The sequence below is a fragment of the Rhinopithecus bieti genome, unplaced genomic scaffold, assembly GCF_001698545.2.
Source record: "Rhinopithecus bieti isolate Rb0 unplaced genomic scaffold, ASM169854v2 scaffold_5130, whole genome shotgun sequence".
NCBI classification, from domain to species: domain Eukaryota; kingdom Metazoa; phylum Chordata; class Mammalia; order Primates; family Cercopithecidae; genus Rhinopithecus; species Rhinopithecus bieti.
In genome coordinates, this window is record NW_016804792.1 from 1,401,975 (window position 1) to 1,429,631 (window position 27,657).

General features: G+C 40.5%; 1 long non-coding RNA gene across 3 annotated transcripts in view; it reads right to left on the reverse strand.

Moving 5' to 3' along the window:
- Nucleotides 1–476: 476 nt before the first annotated feature.
- LOC108528573 (uncharacterized) overlaps nucleotides 477–27,657 on the reverse strand; it is a 65,372-nt gene continuing 38,191 nt past the window's right edge. Inside the window, exons 2-9 of one of the 3 annotated variants that reach the window (XR_001885203.1) lie at nucleotides 24,690–24,844; nucleotides 22,894–23,254; nucleotides 22,683–22,774; nucleotides 19,351–19,484; nucleotides 16,905–17,061; nucleotides 6,644–6,730; nucleotides 4,791–4,939; nucleotides 477–1,494 (exon numbers count right to left, since the gene is read on the reverse strand). This is a non-coding gene — a long non-coding RNA (uncharacterized LOC108528573). Of the gene's footprint in view, nucleotides 3,050–4,757; nucleotides 4,940–6,643; nucleotides 6,731–16,904; nucleotides 17,062–19,350; nucleotides 19,485–22,682; nucleotides 22,775–22,893; nucleotides 23,255–24,689; nucleotides 24,845–27,657 lie in introns of those variants that run through there. The other 2 variants (XR_001885204.1, XR_001885202.1) reach the window with 2 other exon arrangements.

Sequence of the window (27,657 nt, forward strand, 5' to 3'; positions counted from 1 at the left end):
TGGAGGGCTTGCTGATAAAAATCAGCAGATGATTGGACGCACACATTCTTAACATGACTGACCCATGACATCTCAGAGGGCAGCTCAAGAGCCTGTCATTACAGTACAATACTTTTCTTTCTTCCTTCTTATCTAGCCCAGATGACTTCGAGATTTTTATTAACTCATTAATGACTGAAGATGTCATTAGAACCAGTGGGAAGGGTTTTTTTTATTATTATTATTTTCTTTCTCTCTCTCTCTCTCTCTTTTTTTCTTTTTAAGTGGGAATAAGTGTGCAATTTGCTGGGAACAGGGGAGGGGCTCATTGATGAAACAGCTAAGACAAACCTAAGTGGGGAGACTCTTGGACTTTATTAGAATCGGAAATCTGATCGACAGGTCCTGGACCTGCAAATCTGCAGATAGAAATACCAAGTTGCTTCAGAAACATGTTGGGAAGAATGGGACAATTTGATCAATGAAATAGCGACCCATAAAATTCAGTAATTTTTATTGTATTGTGGGCCCAGTCTTTCCAACATAACAGCTAAACAAACAAACAAACAAGTCAGAGTAAAGCTACTGAAACCTCTAAATATTTCTTAACCTACACATTCATTAAACTATATCTTGTTTCTGCGTGCTTTTAATTTTCACATCTGCAAAACTGCTTTTAGAAATCAAATTAGATCTTTTGAAGGCACTTAAATTATAACAACCTTGTGTTTTTTTATATACTCTTGGGTTTCAGCCTTTTCATCTGGGTTGTGTGTTCAATTAATAGGATATCTCAAGGAAGGACTAATCATTTTGAAAACTTAAGAATATGAAAAGCAAGCAGACTATTTTCATTATAACTGATTGGATTGAGAATAAGCTACAGAGGAAATGTTCAATAATTATGATAACTTTTTTAGAGGAGATCACAAAAAAACATCAGTCACAGAAGGTGCTTTTCATTGCGACAAAGGCTTTGAAATCCAGTTTCAGTAGATTCCTCTTTGGGCTTCAGCCTCGGGCATGTCAGAAGGCTGCTCTGAGAGTGGGTTTTACACTGATTTTTATCAGCCCTGGATAATTCACTTGGCAAAGAAAACATCTATTACTAGATGTATCTCATATGTTACTGAATGTTTACTAAATTTTACTACTGTCAAAACACATTGTAAACGAACAGATCCTCATAAGAACCAGGGAAATCTATTCCTCAGAAGAGAAAATGGTTGTCTGAGGACCTAAAAAGAGTTTTGCCCAAGGAAATTAATGCCAGTAAACTATGACCAAGATGTAAATGTGCTTTAAGCCAAGTTTTACACTTAAATCATCTAATGACATCTTTCTTTCTTTATTTGCCTGGTGGAGAATTATATTCATTACATGTTATGGTAAACAGAATAATTAGTTAATATTTACAGATTAATTAAATACAATCATTTTATCTAATTCAGTAATAACAGTGCTGAATTTTATCTTTCTCATTTCTGAACATGATGCCGAACACCCAGATGAAACCTAGGAGAAGGAAAGAGTCAAAAATCCAGATGTTATTAAAGATCCAGATGTATGGTATCAAGTAAACAGAACATCAAGGATTTTTACTTTTTTTTTCCATTTTCATCCAGATGTTTGGTGTCATATAGACACAGTCTTAATCTGTTCAGTCACAATCACAGTGTTCTTTAATATCATTTGCCAGTATTTCACTCCCTTTTCACAGAATGATCTCTAAAATCCTATGTAATTCATTCACGAGGAAGATAGGGATATTTTCTTCAGAAACAAAAATATAATGCCCAGTGGACTCATAAGACAAGATCACCATCCAGGATGATGCCCAAGTCTTTATGTTGGAAAACATTTCATGTCTGCATTTTTAAATGATGAAAGTTAATTCAACTTAAATGGTTTGAATGGTAACTTAATTTTAATTGACATGCACATGCGAATTTCAGTCCTAGTAAGTAGCTTTGGAAAATAACAGGCTCTCAAGTGTAAATGATGGTCATCTTTTCAATGGGCTCTTTTCCCAATTCATTCACTTATCATTAAATCCTAAAAGAGATTACCTGCCATTTTAGCAATAATTTCTGCTCTGCAACTTTGGGTACATTAAAGCACTGACCTGGGGACTTGATGCTGAGCCCTAGCATCTCGTTTTTCTGTGTGACCTTGAGCCAGTCACTTAACCTCTGAGCCCCAATTTTCTCTTCCTTAAAAAAAAAAATTAAATAACAGACCCGATTCTAGTGAACCCAAGGATCAAAAACAAGAACTGGGGGAGGGCAAAATCCTTTATGAATATAAAATTATCAGTAATACACAGAACATTTTATCACGAGCTTTACATATCATTGTTACATAAATATTATTACTATGTAAAAGTGTCATTACTATTAAAATGAAATCCAAGAGGGCACAGTAGAGACAGTCATGCTAAAAAGACCTTGTCAGTTATTTACTGTTCACAAATTAAATACAGGAATGACTGTAATCCCTGGATGTGCAAAGCAATACCAGATTCTATTTCCTTGTGCTGCCATGTTTCACCAAGCTAAATCTGAGAAATAGTTTCAGTGCTACCCTTTTCATGGTACTAAACGGACTAATCGTAAGACACACTGTATCTCTGATTACAATAGGACACTTCTGCCACTCCAGGACCCTATGCGTGGCTGACTGGTGGACTTAACTTTGACAGACACATGCACCCTCCTCCCTCCTGGCCAATGGCAAAGACTCAAGCCTTCGCATAGAGCAAATTGTTGCTGCTGAATATTCAAACAGATCTCATGGTTTTCATCATGGGAGATTGCTTCCACTTTGTGTGTGTGTGTGTTAGTAAAATGTATATCCTAGGAAGTTATTATCAAAGAACAAGCTTTTCACCAACATTCCTTGGTACAATATAAGAGGGTTTCTAAGTGAGAAATCAATTCATGCACTTGTAAAATGCTAAGCACTAAAAATCTCTGAAACATTTTAGTCTTACACTTTTCTGTAATGGCTCCGAGATTTTGGGAAGAGATGTGGAAACTTTTGAGTTGTGCATTTAAGATATTAAAAGATTCTGGAAGTACAAAAAAGGGAATAAAATAAATGAAAGGAAGATAACTTCATTAATTTTAAATTTTAAAAAATTCTGCAGTGTCAAGATGCTACAGTCAAAACAAAAAACAAAAAGCAAAAACTCACACATCAAGAAATTTCTTTCAAAGTTTAGCCCAACTCTGTGCTCAATTATATGACTACAGAGAAGACGGGATGAATAATCAAGTTTTAGTTCTTCAACTTTGAAGGCACAAATCACTCATTAGCATGTTGCTCTGTTTGATGCAACTTACTTGGAAGAGCCAGAAATCAATACAAAAGGAAACAATAATAATAAAAGGAAAGATTTCTACTGTCATAATAGGGAAAGGTGTGTGAGCTGGAAGAAAGTACAGTACAGAAGCCCATGACAAGTCATGATAAATGGGTCGTTATAAAATTCATGTTTAGGCAGCACCAGGCCGCGGATAATGCCATTCGTCATGGCAACACGAGGCCGCTAATGAGCCCTCATTGCATATTCATGTTTGTGGCATTTCTTCCCTCCCTCCCACCCTGAACTAGTGCCTGGAAATATCTCCACCTCAAGCTGAAGCTCAGCTTAGGCCTTCTTCTTCTTCTTCTGTCTCTCTCTCTTTTTTTTTTTTCTCTCTCTCTTTTTTTTTTTTTTTTTTATTTGTTATGTTGCAGCAATTACACTGTAAAAGTGCTGCCCAAGATTGATTGCTCTGATCTGTAGTTCAATTGTAAATTAGAATACACATCCCCCCAGGGACACACGGCCCCTATTTGTGATTAAGAAAAAAGCCCCATAATAGACTAATAGCTAAAGTTCTCTCTCTTTTACTTTCAGGCAATTAGCTTGATGAAATGGCCTCTTTTTGTGTACCCTGGAAGTGTAAACCGATATCATAATGAAGTATATGATGTTTATTCTATTATTTTCACCTTGCTGGGTATGCAGGAATGCATAAGTAATGGCTGCTTTGTCTAGTACGTTTACTGATTCACAAGTAAACTATTTCTTAAAGATGCAGTGTATGTTTTCTGAGGCTTGAGTTAAGTAACTCCTAACTGTGGATTAACCTTCACGCAAACGTCTACTGCAGGGGAGGAAAACGAATTCCCCAGGTTGGGGGACAGCATGATACTGATATTCAAGAGGCCTCCAGCCACTGGGGCAGCTCTGGGATGGATGTGGTGACAAAGTGCAAGTGCCAGCACTCAGGATCAGTGCAGACACCAGGGTACTTTGGAAAAATGTTCTATAGTGATTTTAGGCCCAAAGAGACTCCCCCTGACTACAATGTACCCTTCATCTCCCCCAGTTACTTGTGGAACACCAACTCACTGCCTGCTGTAGGGTGGCTGAAGCTCTTCCTACACAATGGTCATACAGTCTTTTTTTTTTTTTTAATTGGATTGCACCCTTGCGCCCACCCCCCGCCAAAAAATGTCTTGTATTTTCAAGATCCAAAAAGTTGGAAAGGAAATATGCTTCAGCTTCCTACATGCACCAGCTGACACAGAGCCAATCCACTTGCAGTTTGTGCATTACCAAAGCCATTTGTGTTGTTCCTATGCAATATTTTAATATTTGTTTTGTTTTCATTCATGGGGATCTCAAAATTAGAGGGAAAAAAAGGGTGCCCTACATGACAAGATAGAGAAAAGAAAAAAATAGAAAAGAAGAAATAGAAGAAAAAACAGAAAAACAAAAATCTATCTTGCTCTAAAGCATTTTAGGGTGGGTAACTTACCAAGATGTTAACTACTCTTTCAATTCTATGTTCCAATTACCCGCTGTTCATCCATAACCCAGTTTGTTTCACCCCTCAAACCCTTCCTGGGTTTGTGTTGTCTAAAAAATCCATCCTTCTCTTCTTTAATATGAATCCAATTTGAGTTTCTAGAAAACATAAGGAAATCATTTTTATGGCAAAGGATCTCAATAACTTTTAACGCTGAGTTTGATATGCACCTTTAGATGTCTTATATTTTGAAACTAATGTGTGAGATAGTTGTTTGTCACATATAAAATGTGCTTGCCTTTCCTCCAGTTACTTAGCTCCTTCTTAATTAAACAAAACATTTTGGGGAAAGCTTGTTACTGTATTCTGGAAAGTAATTCTATTGTTACATAATTTCCAAAAATACTACAAGGTGAGTTACCAAGAAATATTTCATGAAAATTCACTTTATGCCTTCTTTTCTAAAATCAAAAGTTTTATCAATCTTTATTTGGGGGACTGACTTTCTCTTTAATTTGTACAACATTGAACTGCCTTCTGAACTATAAACCTGCAACACAATAAGTATAAATTTTCACTGCTCTCAGAAACTTTTGAATGTCTATCCATATTGCCATATTTGAAATATGCTATTTTCAATTTTCAAATGATATTGAGCTTGGGTAGGGTCTCTCCATTCACTTACATAACCTGTCACATTTTAAGTATACTTTTCTAGAATAACAATCCTCCTATTTATAAGGCGCTTTACAATGTTTAAAGATTTTTCAAATAGATTGCCTTATATAAATAATTCTATGAGATAAATGAGCCAAATAACCTTATTATTACCACAAAGTTAGAGGGGAAATACTATGACTCAGAGAGGTTATGCAACTTGCCCAGAGTCACAGGTTAGTAAGTGCCAAGTTGAGCCTTGTCCCCAGGTCTTTAACTCCAAAACGTGAGCTCTTTCTGGTATGCAATTCTGGCTCTTCACTACGTATACATTCCAGAAGCAGCAGCTCGCCAAAATCTCACAGCTCTTAACATAAACAAGATCTGTGATCTTTATTTATACATGAGTAAGATTAACAAATTAGTTTAAAGACACATATGTGCACACACACACACACACACATGCCCTTCTTGATAAAAACCTAGGAGAAAAGTTAATGAAATTCATACTGTGGCAGGGTGCGGTGGCTCATGTCTGTAATCCCAGTACTTTAGGAGGCTGAGGTGGGAAGATCACAAGGTCCGGAGTTCGAGACCAGATTGGCCAAGGTGGTAAAACCCTGTCTCTACTAAAAAATACAAAAATTAGCTGGACATGGCGGCACATGCCTATAATCCCAGCTACTCAGGAGGCTGAGGCAGGAGAATCGCTTGAAACTGGGAGGCAGAGGTTACAGTGAGCCAAGATTGCGCCACTGCACTCCAGTCTGGGCGACAGAGTGAGACTCTGCCTCAAAAGAAAAAAAAAAAAAAAAAAAAACAGAAATTTGGACTGCATTGTTACCTACCAACCAAAATTTAAGATAATCTATGTTAGATTATAAACATATACTTAGACTGGGTACATACCAGGCACAAAATTGAAGCAATTATCTACATAATTCAAATTTGAGAGACAAAGGATTACCACTCTTCTCACAGTCCATTAATTGGTTTTGTATGTCCAGAGATTTGGTTGAGCCTTTTCGCCAAACATCTCTTTAGGCCTTTGCACTGCTATTCCCTCAGCCCACCCTTATACCATGTCACATATGCCTATCTGAGTAACTCAATCCTGACCACCAATTTGTATTCAACTCAAAGATCACTTCTCCCTGGAGACATTCCCTGACTTCTATCCATCCCCTTATCCCTGTTCCAAATACCTCTTTGGTTTGCTCTCCACTAAGGAGCCTCCTTCATCCCAGTTTTGAAGCCAGTGAAGACAGGATTCTTGAAGACAGGATTTGGATCTAGAATTCAGCAGATATAAACATTTTTAAAGGTTGTGCTGGACCTGTCTGCCAAGGTACCTCCCATGCTCAAGACCCTCTGTGTGCCAAAGAGCCATGTTCAAAGCTCCGGGATTAGCAAAGCAGTTCTAGACTGTTCTTTGCAAAGTAATGGCCACCATTTCAGTCAGCAGTGGGCACCTAAACCATGGTTTGCCCATTGTTGGAGTAGCCTTGAGATGACAACTTCACCAAATAAAACACCTAGAGCAGAAACCGCTGAAGTAGACAAAATCATGTCAGCCACGAACTTTTTTTTTTTTTGAGACGGAGTTTCACTCTTGTCCCCCAAGCTGGAGTGCAATGGTGCGATCTTGGCTCACTGCAAACTCTACCTCCTGGGTTCAAGCAATTCGTCTGCCTCGCCTGCCTCAGCCTCGCAAGTAGCTGGGATTATAGGCATGCGCCACCACACCCAGCTAATTTCTAATTTTGTATTTTTAGTAGAGACGGGTTTTCTCCATGTTGGTTAGGCTGGTCTCACAATCCCGACCTCAGGTGATCCGCCTGCCTCGGCCTCCCAAATTGCTGGGATTACAGGCGTGAGCCACCACACCCAGCTTGGCCATGATTTTTATGAGAAATGACTGCTGCCTGAACCTGAGAAAGAAATGACTCCAGAAATGAGCCCAAAACACTGTATAGATACTTCTAAATCTCAGGTGTAGCATTACCTAAACATAGGAGAAATAACGGTATATGTCACTATGTCTTTCATTTATTCATGTTTTCATTCATTCAGTAATTCATTCAACAACTGCTTATTGAGTCTTCAGAAGATAATCATAAAAATGACATCATTCCGGCCCTCATGGAACTTACAGTTTAATGGGAGAGATAAATATTATATAATCACGCCAATGAATAGAAAATTGCATACGATAATAAATACGCAAAGTAAAAGTAAGAATAAAGTGGAGCTTACAGTGAAGGCTTCATATAAACAAGTGCTTCAGTATAAAAGGTGTTGCAATAGAAGCCTTAAGAAGGAGGTTATAGATAAGAGTATCAGGAAAAATGAAAACATTTCCAAAAACAAGTGGAAAGGTCCAGGAGTAGGAAACAGCTTGGAAGTGGAAGAAATAATAAACAGGCCAGCATGCTTGGACCACTAGGACCTGGAGATAAAGCAGAATGTGATGAGACATAGGTGAGCAGAGCCACATCACATAAGGCCTTGCAGACCACATGCTTAGGTAGGAATTTTGGATGCCACCTTAAGTCTAGTGTAAAGCAGCTGAGGGGTTCGAAAAGCCAATGATCAGACCCACAGCAGCTTAGAGGGTGATAGTGTTGTCCCATTTTGAATAAGAAACCTCAATTTGTTAGGAAAGAAAACACAACTGTTATATTTTCCAACACCAACTAAGCAACCATCCTCCAGGAAAACACTTCACCTTCACTGGGGGAAAGCAAACGCTTCTTTACCCCATGTCCTGTGTGAGCCCAGCACCAGGCCTGCCAGCACTGAACGGAGAAGACCTGACACCAGGTATGACATCAAAGAGTTTATTTGTTTGTTTTTGTTTTTATTTATTTATTTATTTATTTAGAGACAGAGACTCACTCTGTCACCCAGGCTGGAGTGCAGTGGTCACTGCAGCCTTTATCCCCGGGCTTCAACTGATCCTCCCACCTCAGCTTCCTGAGTGGCTGGGACCACAGGTGCATGCCACCATGCCCAGCTAATTTTTGTATTTTTTGTAGAGAGGTGGTTTCGCCAGGTCATCCAGGCTGGTCTCAAACTCCTGAGCTCAAGCTATCCTCCCACCTCGGCCTCCCAAAGCCCTGAGATTACAGGCATGAGCCACCACATCTGGCTTTCAAAGAGCTCTTGATTCAGTTCTGAGAAACATTGACTGCTCTTGTGATAGCAAGCCATCTGCTAAAATGTGGTAGCACAACTAGAAGATGCTTTATGGGGTCTGCATGAAATATAGTCAGAGATTGGTTCAAAGATCCCATAAAGCACTCATGCTCAGCATCTTGAGATGCTGGCCTTGACCTCATGACACACTCCTGAGTCACTTTCCTATACCCACTGATCTGGTTAGGACCCACCCACACCGAACCACAGCTCCCTGTTAGAGCACGTTGCTGTCATCGCTCGTTAATGGTCTTATCTCCTGCACTCAGCAGTGTGCTCCACAGAACAGGAAGAACATGCATCTTATTCACCCCTTTATCCCTAATGCCTGGTGCAATGCAGGGCACTTTTAGGTGCTTAGTCATGTTGGTGTGCTTCATTTGTGTTATGGTATGCAGCTACGTGTTGTAATCGTTGATTCATTTTACTATCTCCTCCTGTGAGTTCTTCGCAAGTAGTATCCATGCCTCCATCTTTGCATCTCCAGTTTATCAAAGAGGCTGGCTCATAGTTGGCACTTGATTAGGATTGATTAATTGATTAGTTAATTAACATATGGATAAAGCAATTAGGTATAAAGGACTTTCCTAAATGCAACCAGCTCTACTTCGCTTTTAGTCACAAGATGAATAAAACCACATTGTCTGAGAATCTTGCATATCATCAATATTCATTGGTGAGAGATGCTTTCTTAACGCTGGTGTTTTATGCATTTCTACACGTTATTATACATACCAGAAAAGAGTGCATGTAAAACTGCTGGAGCCTGAATAAATCCTCTGAGTTAACACTATTGAATCAATTTCCTAATGTTTAGAATGTGCTGTGGTTATGTGATATGCTTTCTTTGGGGAAAGCTGGGTGAAGGGTACAGGGGATCTCTCTGAATTATTTTTGCAACTTCAGTGAGTCCTATATTATTTCAAAATAAAATGTGATAATTTTAAACACTTTCTGATTTTATATTTACTTTTACATAAATTTTATATATTTCTATAATATCTAAAATGTAGTTAAAATGTCATAAATAATAATTAAATGATGTTATCATATATTACACTAGCATACAGGAAAGAAAATGCCCTAATTTGGGGCACTATTCTTTTTGTCTGGCTAGGTTGGCATTTAAAATATGCTAGGAGAGGAAGGAGATGCATTACTTTTGCCTGATTCAAGCATATTTTCGAAATGATGTTTTTATAAACAAAGTGCCAACAGCTATGATCTTATCTTCTCTCTTCTTTTTATCCTAATTCAGGTCAATAACAAGTATTTCTGCTCTCTTCTGCAGATTCTAGGTTTTGGAAGAGAGGATGCAATTATGAGCAACGGGGAACTGTTAGTGAAAAATTCACCAAGAAGTCAGAGAGTGCCTTTAGACTTCTTTCTACCCAGTGTTGTCCTGTTAAGAAAATAATGTCAGTTTCAGAGAGCAATGTTTTAAATAAATAAGGCTAGCATTTACAGTATTGCTGGAGTTTTAAACTACATTTCAAGATCCCACTGTTGGTTACATGGATAACAACGTAGGTCATCACATCTAAACTCTGAAACGTAGTAGGCAATTCCTCTGCTACCTGAGAGATCTGAAAGCCACCAACAAAAAAAATCCATACAACAGATTAAGGTAAAATTTCATTATATCTTAAACTGCTTAAACATGTAAGTTCAACATCCCCCCCCCAAAAAAAACCCTCTTTTAGCATAAAGAGCTGCAGTTTCCAATTCTATTCAATTAATTAGCTTCCTGTAGTCAATCAAATGAAAATTCTGAAATAGCCTGTAGATGTCATAAACCTAAAGTCAAATTCAAAGACGAATGACATTCTCCCATACGCTTCCTTCTTTTCTGGAAACTGCAAACTCATTAGTAGGTACATCTAAGAAGTATACCTGCCCAGAAGTCCCTGTAGTTTTGTGATAACGTATGTAAAGTAAGTTCAGCTCAAGGTATGGCATGGTAGTTTCATCCTACAGACCCACCGGTTTATCCCGGAGAGATTCTGAAGGACACAGTAAAATAACCAGGTGCAAAGAAAAGAGTGCCTCCCTGCTTGTTAAAGCTCATTAGAGAAGGGCATCCATCTTTACTTCTTCAGGACAATATCCATGAACTGTAAAAATAGAGTTTTACTTCGTAAAGGAAAGGGAGAATAAATGCAAGAATTTTTTAGGATCTGGCATATTGAATCATGAATCAAAGAAGAAGAAACTATAATTACCTCTCATTCTATCGAACAGAGAAATTTCTTCCACACGATCTTTTGTGTGGTAAGAATAAAGCTTCATTCCAAAGAAAATCCAGTTAAAATATCCCAAAAGAAATAAAACACAAGATCCTGCAGCTCTTTGATGCTTGCTACTGGCCAAATCTTGCAATTAGAATCAGTCACTTTAAGTGCTGAAGTCGTATAATGCTAATAGATCACTTTATAATGTGAACAGTTTTTTAAAGTTGTATTTAATTTTCCATCATTACAGTACTGAATACCAGTAGTGTCTGTGCATTCTGATATAGGTTCTTAAGTCTCCAAAGGGTACAGACTACTGCTTGCCTAGGCATTGCTTAATTCTGGCTTTAATTCTCAGAGGCCTCAATTAGAGCTGTAAAATGGACTGTATTTCAACTTTCTCCCTAAATGTGTTTATTTTTATTCTCAAACCAAATGATGAGGGCTCCTTTTTATTTCATAATTATTTTATTTCAAAAAATATAAATTGGGGTGAAGTGTATATGTCTGAATGTGTGTGTGTGCACATGCACACATGTGTGTGGTTTTCTTTAAGAAAATGAAATGAACCAGAAAATAAGCCCTTAGCAGTAACCTAAGAAATAAAACAAAATCATTTACAACACATGGGATTGTTGCAGGATATGTCAAGATTAGATGGTTTTAAGGGAGCTATCCTGAATGTGGAAGCAATTATAATGAAATTCATGACTCATTAGCAAACATTCCATATTGTGTTTCTCATTTCTGGGTCAATGTTACTAGGAAATATAGACTTAAGATTTAGATGTTTCACTGACTTCAATGCCAGATTATAGATAGTTGGACTGTACAATGACATAAAGCAAAGACTCCAGGGTTTTGAAGTTTTTCACTTCTCAGATGTAGGCAATTTGGTCTTAAGATACCTATGAGCAAAGTAACTTCAAAAACGTATTGGTAGGAATTAAGTTGGTGATAGAAGGGTTGTCTGTAAATGTGAAGAATTACCTGGTGCAAATGCATATACTGGTGGATGACGGTGGGGATTTTGCCTGCACACTGCTTGGTATGCAAAATGGCTGGTGAACTCAAGTACCCAATACTGTACGTAATGGGAACCAGATGTCTAACAGAGAGAGAAAAATATTTTATAGCAATAAATGTGACATTGACTCTTAAAGGGTTTGCTGTTTTTAAACAACTTCCCAGTCTTACTTTCCCTCATATTTTAATGTAGTTTAAAGTAGATTGTGTAAGGAAATTATTTTCATATTTTAAAAGAAAAAGTATTTAACTTGCCACTAACTTATAAAATGCAGACATAAGGAGAAATGATCTGAATAAGATAATTTTGGAATTCATTCATTTACCAAAGCACTATGCTCAGCAATGCAAAAGAAAATTAAGGCAAATAAAGCATAATTCCTCCTGCCCTTAAGGAACTCAAAACATACTAGATGTGATAAGATGCACACAGCTGGATGGGGACATGGCACAAGCAAGCCCTGGGAAAGACACTCAAAGTGCTTCAAGAATTCCAAGGAGGAAAAGAAAAGGCTATGCGATGGCCAGCAGGTTCCATGAAGGAGGGTCCCGCTGATCCATCCTGCTCAACATCTCCCCCACCCGCCCCTCCTCTTCACAGCACTAGGCCACCTTGGTGAAGGCCCTCCTGCTCTCTGGCCAATGCTCAGCAGCTTTGCTCTCTCAGTGTCCCCACAGTCACACCCCATGCAACCCTGACTTTGCTGCCAGGGTAGTTGTTCAGAAGCACTAATCCAGTTGGGAAGTGGGGTACCCTGATTATTAGATTGCAAGCTCTGTAATGAAGCTTGGAGTTCACTCACTGCTTTGATGATATTGGTTGTGACCTTGGAGAAGTCACTTAACCAATCTCCCTCGATCTGCTTTTCCGCTTCCCTTATAGCAAATGTATTATATGCTTGGAGTCAGGATTTCATGAGCTGCTGCACACCATGTGCTTTGCACAGCGTCAGCATGGAGTCGGGGCACTGTTGGAAACTCTTTTAGCTATTATCCGATCAGTCATCCAATCTAGTTTGTTTGTTTGTTGGAGACAGAGTCTTACTCTGTTGCCCGGGCTGGAGTGCAGTGGCGCAATCTTGGCTCACTGCAACTTCTTCCTCCTCTGCCTCCTGGATTCAAGGGATTCTCCTGCCTCAGCCTCCTGAGTAGCTGGGACTATAGGTGCCTGCCACCATACCTGACTAATTTTTGTATTTTAAGTAGAGACAGGGTTTCACTATGTTGGCCAGTCTGGTTTCGGACTCCTAACCTCGAGTAATCCGCCCACCTTGGCCTCCCAAAGTATTGGGATTACAGGCGTGAGCCACCGTGCCTGGCAGAGGAACTTATTTCATTCTCTGGCTAAAAGATCAGCCATGCCTCTGTTGCCATGGTGGAATAGGGGCTCATTATTGTCAATTCTTTCGTTTTTTCAAGGTAAGACAGAAATCTGTATTTTTTACCTAAAATCTCCAGTGTTCATTGTTTTAACTAAAGAGAAAATCAAATACTATAACTTTAGAACAATTAAAACCCCTGGGGACCAAGTGGCTAACTGCATGCAGACCTTGGCTCATGGAATGCCTTATTCTGGGATTTCCTTACAGGTGCACACCACCAATCTAGCAAATTTAACTTCTGGGAAATTTAACTGGCCCTCTAAATGTTTGCATATCTACTTCCCCAACAAATTATACTCTTGAGGATAAGGATCATGTAGGGTTACGTTTGTCTTTCCAAGGTGCCTAGCACAGTGGGTGGCTCAAAGAAGCATCTCACTAAACTTCATATTGATATTTTCCAGAGCCTTGAAGCCAGGGAAGGGTCTGCCAATGGCAGGTCATTCCAGGCACATCAAAAGATAAAGATGTTCATATTCCAAATGTCCCTGTTTCTAGAAAGGAAAGATTTTACAGATACTGTAAGCCTTAGTCTACATCTGACTTCCTTAGGACCATCTGGAACTCTTCCTATGATGGCTGCAAAGCCCTCTCCATCATTAGCAACATTCCAGCCAGCTCTCAAAATATAAACCTAATCCATAAATCTAGGCGGTATATAAACCTAATCTATACCTGACATGTAAGTGAATAGCTAAATGAATTAATTAACTTTACCCCAAAGAGTCCCAACTCAAATGTCAGATGTGACATTTTAATTTTGTTGGAAAGTGAACATAGACCACATCCTGGACTCAGAAAGAAACATGTTTTCTCTAAATCCGAGGCCAAGAAGAAAATGGTTAAGGCTAGGGTGGTGGATAACACTGAAGATTCAGAGACAGTCATCCTAGTGCATGTTTTTTGTTGTTGTTTGTTTTGTTTGTTTGTTTGTTTTCGAGACGGAGTCTTGCTCTGTTGCCCAATCTGGAGTACACTGGTGTGATCTTGGCTCACTGCAACCTCCGCCTCCTCAGTTCCAACGATTCTCCTGCCTCAGCCTCCTGAGTAGCTGGGATTACAGGCACCCGCCACCATGCCCAGCTAATTTTTGTATTTTTAGTAGAGACGGGGTTTCACCATCTTGACCAGGCTGGTCTCCAACTCCTGACCTTGTGATCTGCCTGCCTCAGCCTCCCAAAGTGCTGGGATTATAGGCATGAGCCACCACACCTGGCCCCTAGTGCATGTTTTAAATAATTTTTATGTCCATAATCTTTGATCCAATAATGCAACTTCTTGGCATTTTTCTCAAAGAATAATTATGTGCAAATATTTGACTGTAAGGATGTTCACTGCCGTTCTGTTTATAATGTTGAAAATAGAGGCCAGGTATGGTGGCGCATGCTCCTAATCCCAGCACTTTGGGAGACTGAGGCGGTCGGATCACCGGAGGTCAGGAGTTCAAGACCAGCCTGACCAACGTGGTGAAACCTCATCTCTACTAAAAATACAAAAGAGGCAGGAGAATTGCTTGAACCCAGGAGGCAGAGGTTGCAGTGAGCTGAGATCGCACCATTGCACTCCAGCCTAGGCAACAAGAGTAAAACTCCATCTCAAACAAGAAGAAGAAGAGGAAGAAGAAGGAGGAAGAGGAGGAGGGGGGGAGAGGGAGGAGGAGGAGAGGAGGAAAACAGAAGGGTTTTTACAGGAGCAATAACAGAGTATTGGTTTCATGATTATAAATAATGAGAGGTGAAATCTACTGAATCCTCACTTATGTGACAGAAAATGTGCTGTGAGCTTTAAGAATCATTACATCATTTAACCTTATTGTTGTGCCTATCTTACAGAGGAGGGAACTGAGGCATAGGGTGTTTAAATAATTTGCCCAAATCACATAGCCAACAAGTGTCAGGGTGGGGCATTTGAACTCAGTATTCTTTAACAGCAGAGCTCAAGTTTCTCCCACAAATTGCACTTCTCCCATAAATATTGAGACATCCACAATAGTCACTATGCAGCCATGAAAATTATAATCTAGGAGGACATATGATGACTCAGAAAAAAACGATGATGTATTTTTCAGTGAACAAAGCCTGTACCTATCATTCTGCACAGGCATTGTTAGATGAAAATATCAGAATCCCATAGACACTGCTCCATTAAAGACGAATATGAGGTAAGGATGCAAGGCTATTCCACAAAATTCCCTGCAGGGATCAGGGCCAGGACATAAGGAGTCTCTGCCCCCAGATCTCTGCCATCTCTTCCTCTGCTTCTTACTGTCTCCTCTACTCATCTCTTGCAAACCACCTTCTCCACTACAGCTTTAGCTTTCAAGGAACAAATTCTAATCCCCTGTTGGTACGGTTTGGCTGTGTCCCCACCCAAATTTCACCTTCAATTGTAATAATCCCCATGTGTCAAGGGAGGGGCCAGGTGGAGATAATTGAATCATGGGGGCAGTCTCCCCCATACTGTTCTCCTGATAGTGAATAAGTCTCATGAGTTCTGATGGTTTTATAAAGGGGACTTCCCCTGCATAAACTCTCTTGCCTGCTGCCATGTAAGACATGCCTTTGCTTCCCCTTTACCTTCTGCCATGACTGTGAGGCCTCCCCAGCCATATGGAACTATGAGTCCATTAAACCTCTTTCCTTGACAGATTACCCAGTCTTGAGTATGTCTTTATTAGCAGCACGAGAATAGACTAATACATATGCCAATGTGCTATTATAGCACCAGTCCTGCATATACTCTAATTCAATCCCAGGGAAAGAGCAGGGACTAGTCCAGCTGGGCCAGATGTCCATGCCTGTTCCAATCAGCTGGGGCCAGGGAATAGAGTTCTGTAGAACTGGTTCAGTAAAATAGGAAGTAGCTCAGAGGAAAGCACTGACCATCTATTGATAAGGCAACAAAAATGTTGCCTTACCATAATTAGATATAAAACCATAATTAAAAGAAAAGGATGAGAAAGGCCCACATTAAGTTGATTAACAAAGTTTCTGTCTACAGTGTTTTTTTTTTTTTTTTTTTTTTTTTCTGTATTTTTGCTGTCTTGTGCATTCCAAATTTTCTAAAGTGGACATATAACACTTTATACTAAGAGGATAAAAGAGATCTAACCTACATGGGGATTAAAAATGAATATGCCTTGGCCAGGCACAGTGGCTCATGCCTGCAATCCTAGCATATTGGGAGGCCAAGGCAGGCATCCACTTGAGGCCAGAAGTTTGAGACCAGCTTGGCCAACGTGGCTAAAATATTTGTATTTTAGTAGAAAAAATACAAAATTTTAGAATTTAGTAGAATAATACAAGAATTTTTTGTAGAAAATACAAAATTTTGTAGAAAATACAAAATTTTCTATTAAAAATACAAAAATTAGCTGGGTGTCATGGCACAAGCCTGTAATCCCAGCTACTCAGGAGGCTGAGGCACAAGAATCACTTAAACCCGGGAGGCAGAGGTTGCAATGAGCAGAGATTGCACCACTGCACTCCAATTGGGGCAACACAGCAAAACTCCGTCTCAAAACAAAACAAAACAAAACAGAAACAAAGAATGAGTGCTATTAGGAGACTAAAGGTGCAAATCAAGATTAAAGGTAATTTCAGTGATGATGGAATATAGTAAATGCTTACCAAAGAAAGGTTAGCAGTTGAACAGCAAACCCCACCTCAAAGCCTTGGATTGGAGCAAGCTTCATCATGAAGATCTCAAAGCTGTATCTAGTGGAGATGCCGGGCATTGTGGCACCAGGGCCCACCATCCCATTACACTGTGCTGGACAACTGGCTCCTGGGATAAGACAAGTCAGAGCAGAGAAGGGCGTGAGTCACGTGGAATGTAAGATAGGATTTGAGGAGGCAAGAGACAGTGGCCATAAAGAAGGAAAACAAGATTGAAAATGTATATTTCAAGCAGTTGACTGAGGAATGAGACAAGGGCAGAGACAAGTTCACTGGTCTGAAAAACGGCAATGGAGTAGCAAGTAAGTAGGGAACGAGAAGGGGAGTTGAATCTTTTTCTTTTTCTTCTTTAATTTCTTGCTCTGTCACCAGGCTGGAGTGCAGTGGCGAGATCTCAGCTCACTGCAACCTCTGCCTCCTGGATTCAAGCAATTCTCCTGCCTCAGCCTCCCGAGTAGCTGGGATTACAGGTGCCCATGACCACACCCAGCTAAATTTTTGTATTTTTAGTAGCAACTGGATTTCACCGTATTAGCCAGGATGGTCTTGAATCTCCTGACCTTGTGATTCTCTCTCCTTGGCCTCCCAAAGTACTGGGATTACAGGCGTGAGCCACCGTGCCCAGTCCGAATCTTTTTCATGCACAGAAAGGATAAAGTCACAGCAGAAGAACAAAAAAGGGAAGGTTTTTGGACCATTGCAGAATGATGTAATTGAAATAAAGGATAGTTGGTCATACCAAGGCAGGGCAGAGGAGGATAAATAAATCATTGAGCACAGTCATAGGAGTTTGAACAAGGCAAGTAAGCATCCCCACTCCACAGTGAGGGAACCTGAGCCACTGCTGTCCTATTTTCCTTCAAAGCTCTCCAAATGATCAGTGGCCACAGGTCTTCCCAAGTACACTGTGCCTGTGAAGTATATGAATGCGAGGGTTCATCTTGCATCCACTTGGTACACGTTCTTCTATCACCTCACTCACCTGGTGAATGGGTATTTATTTTATTACTTTTCACAGAATACTTAATTGACTTTGATAGCTCCAACGAGATTGGAGATTGGAAGCTTCTGGAGATCAAGAGGCTGGGAGTAGCTGACACCATGATTGGACACTTTAGCAGTTTTAAGACATGTCCACGAGTTCTTTAACACTCCTCACATCCAGAGAAGGTATCAAAATGCCCTGCCCTTGAATCTGAGCTGACCTTAGCGATTGGTGCACAATAGAAAAGGTGACTTGGTAGGTCAAAAATGATCATTCGGGCCAGGTGCAGTGGCTCACGCCTGTAATGATAGCACTTTGGGAGGCCGAGGTGGGCAGATCATGTGAGGTCAGGGGTGCGAGACCAACCTGGGCAACATGTTGAAACCCCATATTTACTAAGAATACAAAAATTAGCCGGGCATGGTGGTGGGCACCTGTAATAGCAGCTACTCCAGAGGTTGAGGCAAGAGAATCGCTTGAACCTGGGAGGTGGAGGTTGCAATGAGCTGAGATCACGCCACTGCACTCCAGCCTGGGCAACAGAGTGAGACTCCATCTCAAGAAAAAAAAAAAAAAAAAAGGATCATTCAGCCTCAACCTTACTCTCTTGGGACACTCATCTTTGGAGTCCTGAGTGGCCACGTAAGAAGTGCAAGGATGAGCTGCTGTGAGGAAGTTCGGATTACATGGAGTGACCCCGTGCAGGGATTCTAATTGACAGCCCCAGCTGAGGAGTTGCAGCCATGGCCAGCATCAACCAGCAGACACGTGAATGAGGCAGCCTCAGTGATGACTCCAGCCTTGGCCACCACCAGACCTCATCCTTATCTTCAAGAAAGACTGTGTGGGAACCACCCAGCTGATCCCAGTCAACACTTAAAACAATGACAGATCATCATAACTTGATTATTGTGGTTTTAAGTTAATAAATTTCAGGTGGATCTGTCATGCAGCAATAGATAACTGGATTAGAGTTGGTTCTCAATACGTTTCTATTAAATTTCATTCAATAGCAGAAAAGAGAAGGCAACATTTTCTCTTGATTTTTTTCTCCCTTTTTGTCTAACTATTTTGTTCCTTGGTCAGTCTCTCCTTATATCCTCTCTCTCACTTTCTCTCTCTCTCTGCAAATTCAGAATTGTCCCCTTTTATTGTGGCCATGGAAGCTGGAGAAAACAGAACGTCCATCCAGATAGCCAGGGCTCTCTCTATATATCTATAAAAGGCCTCTGTTTTCTCTCTTTTGGCATAAGGAAACTCAATTCCTTTGTTTTTAACTGCTCCCATTTCTCTGTTCTGTACTGACTTTATTCCTCCTTCCTGAATGATCTTTGGGTCTTCTGTGTACTTTTTAGGTTGTAAAACAAAGAACAAGACACCCTACCCCAGTGATGATCTTGGCTATAACATTACCCTCATCTGGAAAGCGCTGTTATTTTTGGCCACCTTCGGATCTTCATGTAGCTGTTCCACCCCTCTGCTGCAGGAGCTCCAACTCACTTCCCCAGGCAGTCCAGGGGGTCTGCAGACAGCAGCTGCATCAGGAGCTTGAGTGGGAAGACAGCAAGCCGGGTGGTCAGAAGACTCTCTGTGAGGATGCGGCTTCAAATGAAGCAGTGTAGGCGGGAATGCATGAACCCTGTGGCCTGGAGGCTGCCTGGCTCGCCTGGAGTGACTCATAGAACGGTCGCTGAGCAGCTGATAAAGTATAGAGGCAGAGGGAGACCCAGAAACTGGACCGGAAATCTTCCCCCACCCCCAATGTGAAAGGACATCTGTTCCATCTGCATTGCCCCTTAGAGGTAGCCTGACCACCACCTGAGAGTGTTGCCCTGGGGCAAGCCTAGGTGGGCACACATCGACCGGTTCACACCCTTGCTCAAACACACAGCATCCTGCATGAGCACAGAGCTGCTTGGCAGAAAGAGGAAGAAGCCAGCCCCCAGGAATGGCAAACACGTTGTGAAAAGGACCACGGGCAGGGTTGGCCGGGCGAACTAGCAGCAGGCCAGGCAATATCATCTCAGGTCAAGGAGAAAGCTCCATAGCCAAAAATAGCCACCCTTCCCAGTTGCCACAGTGTCTAAAATTATACCGTTGGAGATTTATTCCTTTGCACACCTCACCTTTGCTGGGGGCGGGTCCAGGGAGGACCCATGAAATGTCTTCACGTTAAGGTGCAAAAGGCCTGGCAGCTCCACAGAGTTATTTGGGGGTGGGAAAGGAGGGAGATGTTGAAAGGGCAGGAACAAGGCAGAGGAAGTGCTGGGAAGGGACAGCGTTGGGCAGCTTCTCCTATTTCAGAGTTTTACCCTGAAGGAGCCTAGCTGGCAGCTACATCATAAAACTGAGGCCTAAGCAATTTGCCAGTGAATTTGAACCATCCATGTAACAATTCTAATAATTTATTCCTTGAAATGTTTCCTATAATACATTATTATGCAGAGCTGCACATGCCTGTACTTCAAATTGCCTAAAAGGGGGGCGGGGGGGGAACCATACATTAAGGGACAATTAAAAAGAATAACAAGAGGCAACATGAGGAAACAGCGTGTGCATATGCCAGTCAGGCTGGAACACAGAGGGAGCTGAAGGCAGCCAGGCAGCCCATTGCAACCAAAGGCTCGGTTTCTGGGGGAAGATTCCCTCGGAAATTCAGGGAAGGACTGTCTTTATAGGTAGAAGTTTGGATAACCTGACCCTAGAAGATTAAGCAGTAAACAAAATAAAAGCAAACAATCACTATTCGAAAGTCACATCCAGTCCACTGCATCAATACACAACAGCTCCATTGTAAAAGTTCCTAAGACATAGATAAGAATTTCAGAAAGGTAAGTCCACCCTGCTTAAGCCACCTCTGAGACAGAAAGCTAAGTCCCATGGATGCCCTGGTGGGCTTTAGGCAGTGGCAGGGATAAAATAGGGAATGGAAGGAAACAGACTATGAGGAAGGGAGAAAGGGAAGAATGAAAGAACAGAGCCTGACAGTGGAAACAGCTGGTTCCCTCAAGAATAACCACACCTCTACACCAGTTGGCAGTTTAAAAAGAACTTCCACGTTAACTTTGCCTTCAAACCTCCAACTCCTGTGAAAGAAGGAAGTTTACTCTCATTTTTATAAAGGAGGGTTCTTTGGATTAAAGCAATTAGGTAACTTGCCCAAGGCCGCACAGCTGGCAAGCTGGGGACCATGGTCAGGTCTTGAAACCCAGTCTAACTAACTACAGCCCCTGCTTTGTTTATTCCCACAGTGTTGGGAGTTACAGAACACGGGGATTCAAGAAATGATCCTCCTGAATCTACTGAATAAATTCCTGGTGATTTTAGTAACCAAGGCTTTCCTTCTCAACCTTAATTCATTTATGCACTCAACAAATAATGATTGAGCCTCAAAAACTACTGGGCATTGTTCCAGAGCTGGAGTTCACCTTCATGGAGATTTCACATAGGGGGCCCCTTGACGGCTGATGGCAACTGTCCTCTTTTCAGAGAGCCACTCCCTGACTGTGCAATGCAAATTGGCTCCAGCCACTCTTTCAGTCTTCCCATAATACTTATTACCATCTGAAACCATGTGGTTCATAGATTTATTCACTACACTACTGCTTATCTCCTTCTCTAGAAAAGTAAGTCCTTCAGAAAAATGACCCAGTCTTATTTGAAGCTGACTCTCTAAAATTAGAACAGTTCCTGTACATAATAGATGCTCAATAAATATTTGTCCAATAAATGACATTGAATACCAAGGAAAGCTTTTTACCAGTGCCTATTATGTTCACAAAATAGTGTGAGACTACTTACATAAATCATTTCATTTAATCAAGATTATATATGCCAAAACAGGAAATATATGAAGAAAATAGGGGTTTAATATTAGTGAAGAAACTGCTTGGAAGAAATAAGGGTCAATTTGAAATGTTTCTATACTGTGCCACTTAATGCAAGAACAAGGGCTATTTTGTGACATTAAAAGGCAACAAATTTAAAACCAAGAAAAGGAAATACTTTTTAAAGCAGTGTATAATCTACCTGTGGAATTCAGTGCCGCAGGATATTATAGAGGCAAATAGTCTAGCAAGATTCAAGAAAGGATTAGACATTTATATGAATAGGAATAATATTGGCAGTTACACTAACTGGGTTAAAAAGTTACAAGGCATGTCCGTCCTGGGCTCCAGGGCATAGCTATTCACCAGCTGGAGTGAGGAAGGAATGTCCCACTGGGATGGAGCATTGCAGAACTGGCCAGATGCACAATGGTTCGTATTTTTGCCGTCTTCTGTAACATAGGCAGGGACCACTGCCAAGGGGAATTTTCTAGAATAGATGGACCAATGACCTCTAAACATGGTGTTTCTGTCTTCTCCTTGAACAGTCCTGAATAGGAGATGGAGGTTGCATGTAAAGTCTTTTGGGATTCGTACCTGAGAATTTTTCAATTTCAGAAAACAGAAATGGTAAAAACAACTTCCCTCTTCCTAATGACGAAAATATTACATGGAATGAAATCATGCCCTGCCTGTAATCTTATTAGCAGCACAGCCAATAGTGCCAGGAGGCTGCCTGAGCACTTCCAAACTTCAGTGTATTGGAGTCCTTGTAGAATCTCATACAAGGACATCATCTACCCATGTTTTACATCCATCTATCACTGTGCCTTATGCATATGTGCTTAACACAGGTGTTTAACGAAAATGCATTTCTGCAGATGTGAAAAAAAGCCTCTCATAATGCCGTCCACTCACCTAGCAAAGCTTCTCTCTTTATTACAGAGTCAATCACACTGCCAGGCACAACCTTTGATTCTTGGTGATGTATGCCATGCATTTTTTTCATTCTAACATGAAAAATCCAAAAGGTAGTTGTTAGCTATGCAACGAAATACAAGTGTTCACAATGGTGTGATATCATATTAATGAAAACATCAAAACTAAATGATGCGTTATACTTGCTTACTTTATCGACCTCAGTTTTCCAGGTGCAGGTAACACTCTGAAGAAACTGTATCAGTATTTAAATTATTAGAGATACAGGCCAGGTGTGGTGGCTTATGCCTGGAATCCCAGCACTTTGAGAGGCCCAGGCAGGTGAACCACTTGAGGTCAGGAATTCAAGATGACCAGCCTGGCCAACATAGTGAAATCTCCGTCTCTACTAAAAATACAAAAATTAGCCGGGCATGATGGTGTGCGCCTGCAGTCCCAGATACTCGGGAGGCTGAGGAAGGAGAATGGCTTGATCCTGGGAGGCAGAGGTTGCAGTGAGCCAAGATCACGTCACTACACTCCAGCCTGGGTGACAGAGTGAGACTCTTTCTCTAAGAAAAAAAAAAAAAAATTATTAGAGAAAGACTTTCCCCAAACTGAGGTGTAAAGAACATTCTGCAAGCCAAAACAGAAAGGGAAATTTTAGTTTAACTCTTGAACCAGCAATATACCTGAAATTTTCAAAGTTTCCTGAAAAAAAAAAAAAGATTAAATTAAAATACATACAGCAAAATGTTGTATAAATGTTAATATGTATGTTTTTCTGGAGAGAGAGAAAGAGAAACTATAGATTCTATCAATATCTTCAGCTATGTTCTCATACAATATAAGTTAAGAAAGTTAAGAAACACTAATCTAGGTTCCAGTCCAAAAGAAAATTCTCACCTAAGTCCGGACAAAGTCCTTTCAAAGTCCTTTGCAACTACATGTAAGACTAGTTCCCTTGAAGTTTCCTTAAATTAGCAGAATAATATCAATTAGATTCTCTCGGTCGAAAATTATTCATATAGGGCCTAATTCCCATCCAGAGGGAAAAAAAAAAACTTAAAACATTTAAGTGTCGAAGGCTACCTGTTATTTCATTAACTGGTTGCAAATAAGTTTTTTTAGGTTTGGCCATTTTCTCAGTCTATGCTTTCCTAGTTATTTTTTCATGTGGTTATTATAAGAGAAGAGCTTTTCTGATTTTTGTTTGTTGGTGTGTTTTCTTTTTTTTTTGGTTGTTAATGTTTGTTTTTTACTTATAACCACATATTATGAGGAATGATAAGGTGTTATAAATTAATAGTATAAGCTCTGTAATCAATTAGGATGGGTTGAAATCGCACACCAGGCTCCAAATGAAACAATCAGCCTCCACAGGCCTCTCTTTTTTAATCTGTAAAATGGAGATATAATAATATTTACCACACAAAGTCTGTGTACAAAATAAATGAGACAATGCCTATAAAACATGTGGCATTGTGCTTGTCATATATTAGGTGGATGATAAATATTACCTAATAGTATGTATATTTTGCCTATGTATTTACAAGCATTAAGAGTGCATATCCTGTTTCCTTATTATCACATAGTTATCTTGCATTTTTATGGGCCCTTGATACACACTGCAAATGAATTTCCAAAAGGGTTTTGCTAATATAGCCTATCATAGCAATATGACAGTGTCAGTTTTACCACTCCTTGGTTAAAAATGGGAGTTACTATCAACCAGGAATAAAAGAAAAGACCCCAAAAAAAAAAAAAAAAAAAAAAAAAAAAAAAAAAAAAAAAAGCAGGGAAAGAAAGGAAGGCAAGAAAGAAAAGATAACTTAAAATATTTTAATGTGTACATGTAAGCTTTTGTGTTTCTATATCTAGGAAAAGAAATCTGTGAATGGTCAAATTTCCATTTGACATCAGCCAGTTTCTTTCCAAACACTTTCTCAAAGTGTTGTACTTCATCTTTCAAAAAGCCTCATCCTTTGTAACTACAAAGTCACACACCTTGTAGTTTTCTGGCTGAGTGGACTCACAGAAGGGATCCATGGTTTCCTGGTTCTCTGCCAGATGTCCAGTGGTCCCACGAAGGCCAGAGATTCAACTGCCTGCCACCCTTGTGAAGATGTTGCATACAAGACGATTCCCAGAGGAACTGGGACCTGGTGAGGCCAATATACAAATATTTTCTTGTAAGGTAGGATAATGCAGAATGAAACAGCCTACATCTGACCACAAGTCATGGGAGGTGTAACCCAAGGAGGCTTATCACCTGAGCTCTGAAAGGGATAATCTGAGAGGAACAGTTGGTTTGTGCAGCTTTTCAAGAAACTTAAATAATACCTGGTTTTGTGGGAAGAGAAAGAAGAAAAGAAAAGAAAGAAAAAGACCAGGCACAGTGGCTCACGCCTGTAATCCCAGCACTTTGGGAGGCCAAGGCAAGCAGATCACTCCTGACCCGGAGTTCAAGATCAGCCTGGCCAACATGGTGAAATCCCATCTCTACTAAAAATACAAAAAATTAGCTGGGCGTGGTGGTAGGTGCCTGTAATCCCAGCTACTTGGGAGGATAAGGCAGGAGAATTACTTTAAATGGGAAGGTGGAGGTTGTGGTGAGCCAAGATCATGCCACTGCACTCTAGTCTGGACAACAGAGCAAGACCCTGTCTCAAAAAAAAAAAAAAAAGAAAAAAAAAGGAGAAAAAGAAAGCAAGAAAACACTTTAGTTGTGGGTACTGGATTTACTGCATGTCAAAGTGGGGAGATTGACAGTGTTGACTTGGAAATATTCTAATTCTAGGCAGCCAAATGGAGGCTTTTCCTCACTTTCTCCACACCAACATCTGGCAGGTCCCCTCTTTCTTTTAAAACAGTTCCTGAGGAGGCCCAAAATTCATTTCATGTCTGTATGATTACTGTTCCAATAAGAAAACTGTGACCTCCCTGTTTTTTTGTTTTGTTTTGTTTTTTGAGACGGAGTCTCCCTCTGTTGCCCAGGCTGGAGTTCAGTGGCATGATCTCGGCTCACTGCAACCTCCGCCTCTTGGGTTCAGGCAATTCTCCTGCCTCAGCCTCCCAAGTAGCTGGGACTACAGGCATGCTCCACCACCAAGCCCGGCTAACTTTTTGTATTTTAAGTAGAGATGGAGTTTTACCATGTTGGCCAGGATGGTCTCGATCTCTTGACCTCGTGATCCGCCCACCTCAGCCTCCCAAAGCCTCCCTGCTTATTCACACAAATCCCCAGATGAGAACTCTCTTCCAGGTGGACGTAATTTATAGGGCTGATTCAACAGCTTCTCTTACCTTAGTTACCATGAAGGACTCACATTAAAATGCTTAGAAAAGATTAGAGTTGGGCTCTTTTGACATTTGCTGGTGGTGTGGATTATCAGCTATATTCCTGAATCTGGTGCTGGCTAAAGAGGTTGAGAGGATTTGCACTCCAAGATGGGACCACTGGCATGACCTTTTTCCTTGGCTCTGTGGTCAAGCCACCCACTGCTCCACTTACTACCTGAGTGACCTGAGGCAATCATTTAACCTCTCTAGACCTCTGCCGCCTAATCCAGTACATGAAGATAGTCACACCTGCCTTGCAGAGTTATTGTGAGGGAAGCACCAGCTTCTGGTACAATGGAGATTTTATTTATACATGAACATATACATGCGTGCATACACACAGATGTGTACTTCAGTTTTTGAAAATCACCTCCATCTTTATAGCTCACAAGGTGATTTTTGAAAAGTCAATCAAGAAAAGAAGAAAAAAACCATTTTCCTCTCCAACAAGAAAAGCAATTAAACGTCAAATATTAACTGTTCCTGGGAGTGAATTTTTTTAATGGGTTAAAGGCTTGGCCATTATAGACCTCCAATATGTAATTTCTAAGAAAGGACCAGGTAATATATTTTTTTAAATTAAGTGGAAGACAAAATGCTGGAACCAGTGAATCCATTCAGAAAGCACTTTTTTATCCATTTTCAGTAGCTTCCCAATTGCATCATGCCTTTTAAGAGGCCCAATTTGTTTAACAGCATTTTATTTTAAACCTTTACTTGTGAAAAGCATTGATTTATGATAGGCTGATTAAAGCAATGGTGTCTTAAACAATAATGATTTCAATTATAGGACTTTCACCAACGTGCATTATTCTGATTTGCTCTCCATTCTTGCCACATTTTTATTCACAAAGGAAGGGGTAGGGATAGGTGATACAATTTTGAAAAGTCCCTGGACAAATTTAATATCAGAAAGGAATATATAGACAGATGGACTGATGTACCTTTTTTGATTATGTGAATGTATTGTATTTTAATATGCTCTGATAAACTCTTCAACAGCTCCCTGATGAGCTCCTACTTGGTATCATTAGGGTTATTTAGTGCTTGGATTCGGCTCAATTCCCACTGGTGCCACACTGAGGTTGTAGAAATGTGCACACTACAGATTCACTCCAAGCCTAGCACTTAGAGTCTTCTCTTTTTGTGAAGCTGGAGAAAACAATTAAGCTCACACTTAGATCTTTAACTTGTTCAAAGCCAACAGCCATAGAAAGGCATACTAGGCTCACGTGGTGGCTGGCGCCTGTAATCCCAGCACTTTGGGAGGCCAAGACAGGTAGATCACTTGAGGTCTAGAGTTCGAAACAAGCCGGGCCAACACAGTGAAACCCTGTCTCTACTAAAAATACAAAAGTTAGGCAGATGTGGTGGTGGGCACCTGTAATACCAGCTACTCGGGAGGTTGAGGCATGAAAATTGCTTGAACCCAAGAAAGAGGTGGAGATTGCAGTGAGTTCATGCCCCTGCATGTAGAGACATGGCGAAACCCTGTCTCTACAACAAATACAAAAAGTAGATGAGGATGGTGGTGCTAGTCCCAGTTATACGGGAGGCTGAGATGGAAGGATTGCTTGAGCCTCAGGAGATAGAATCCACAGTGAACTATGATCTCACCACTGCACCCTAGCCT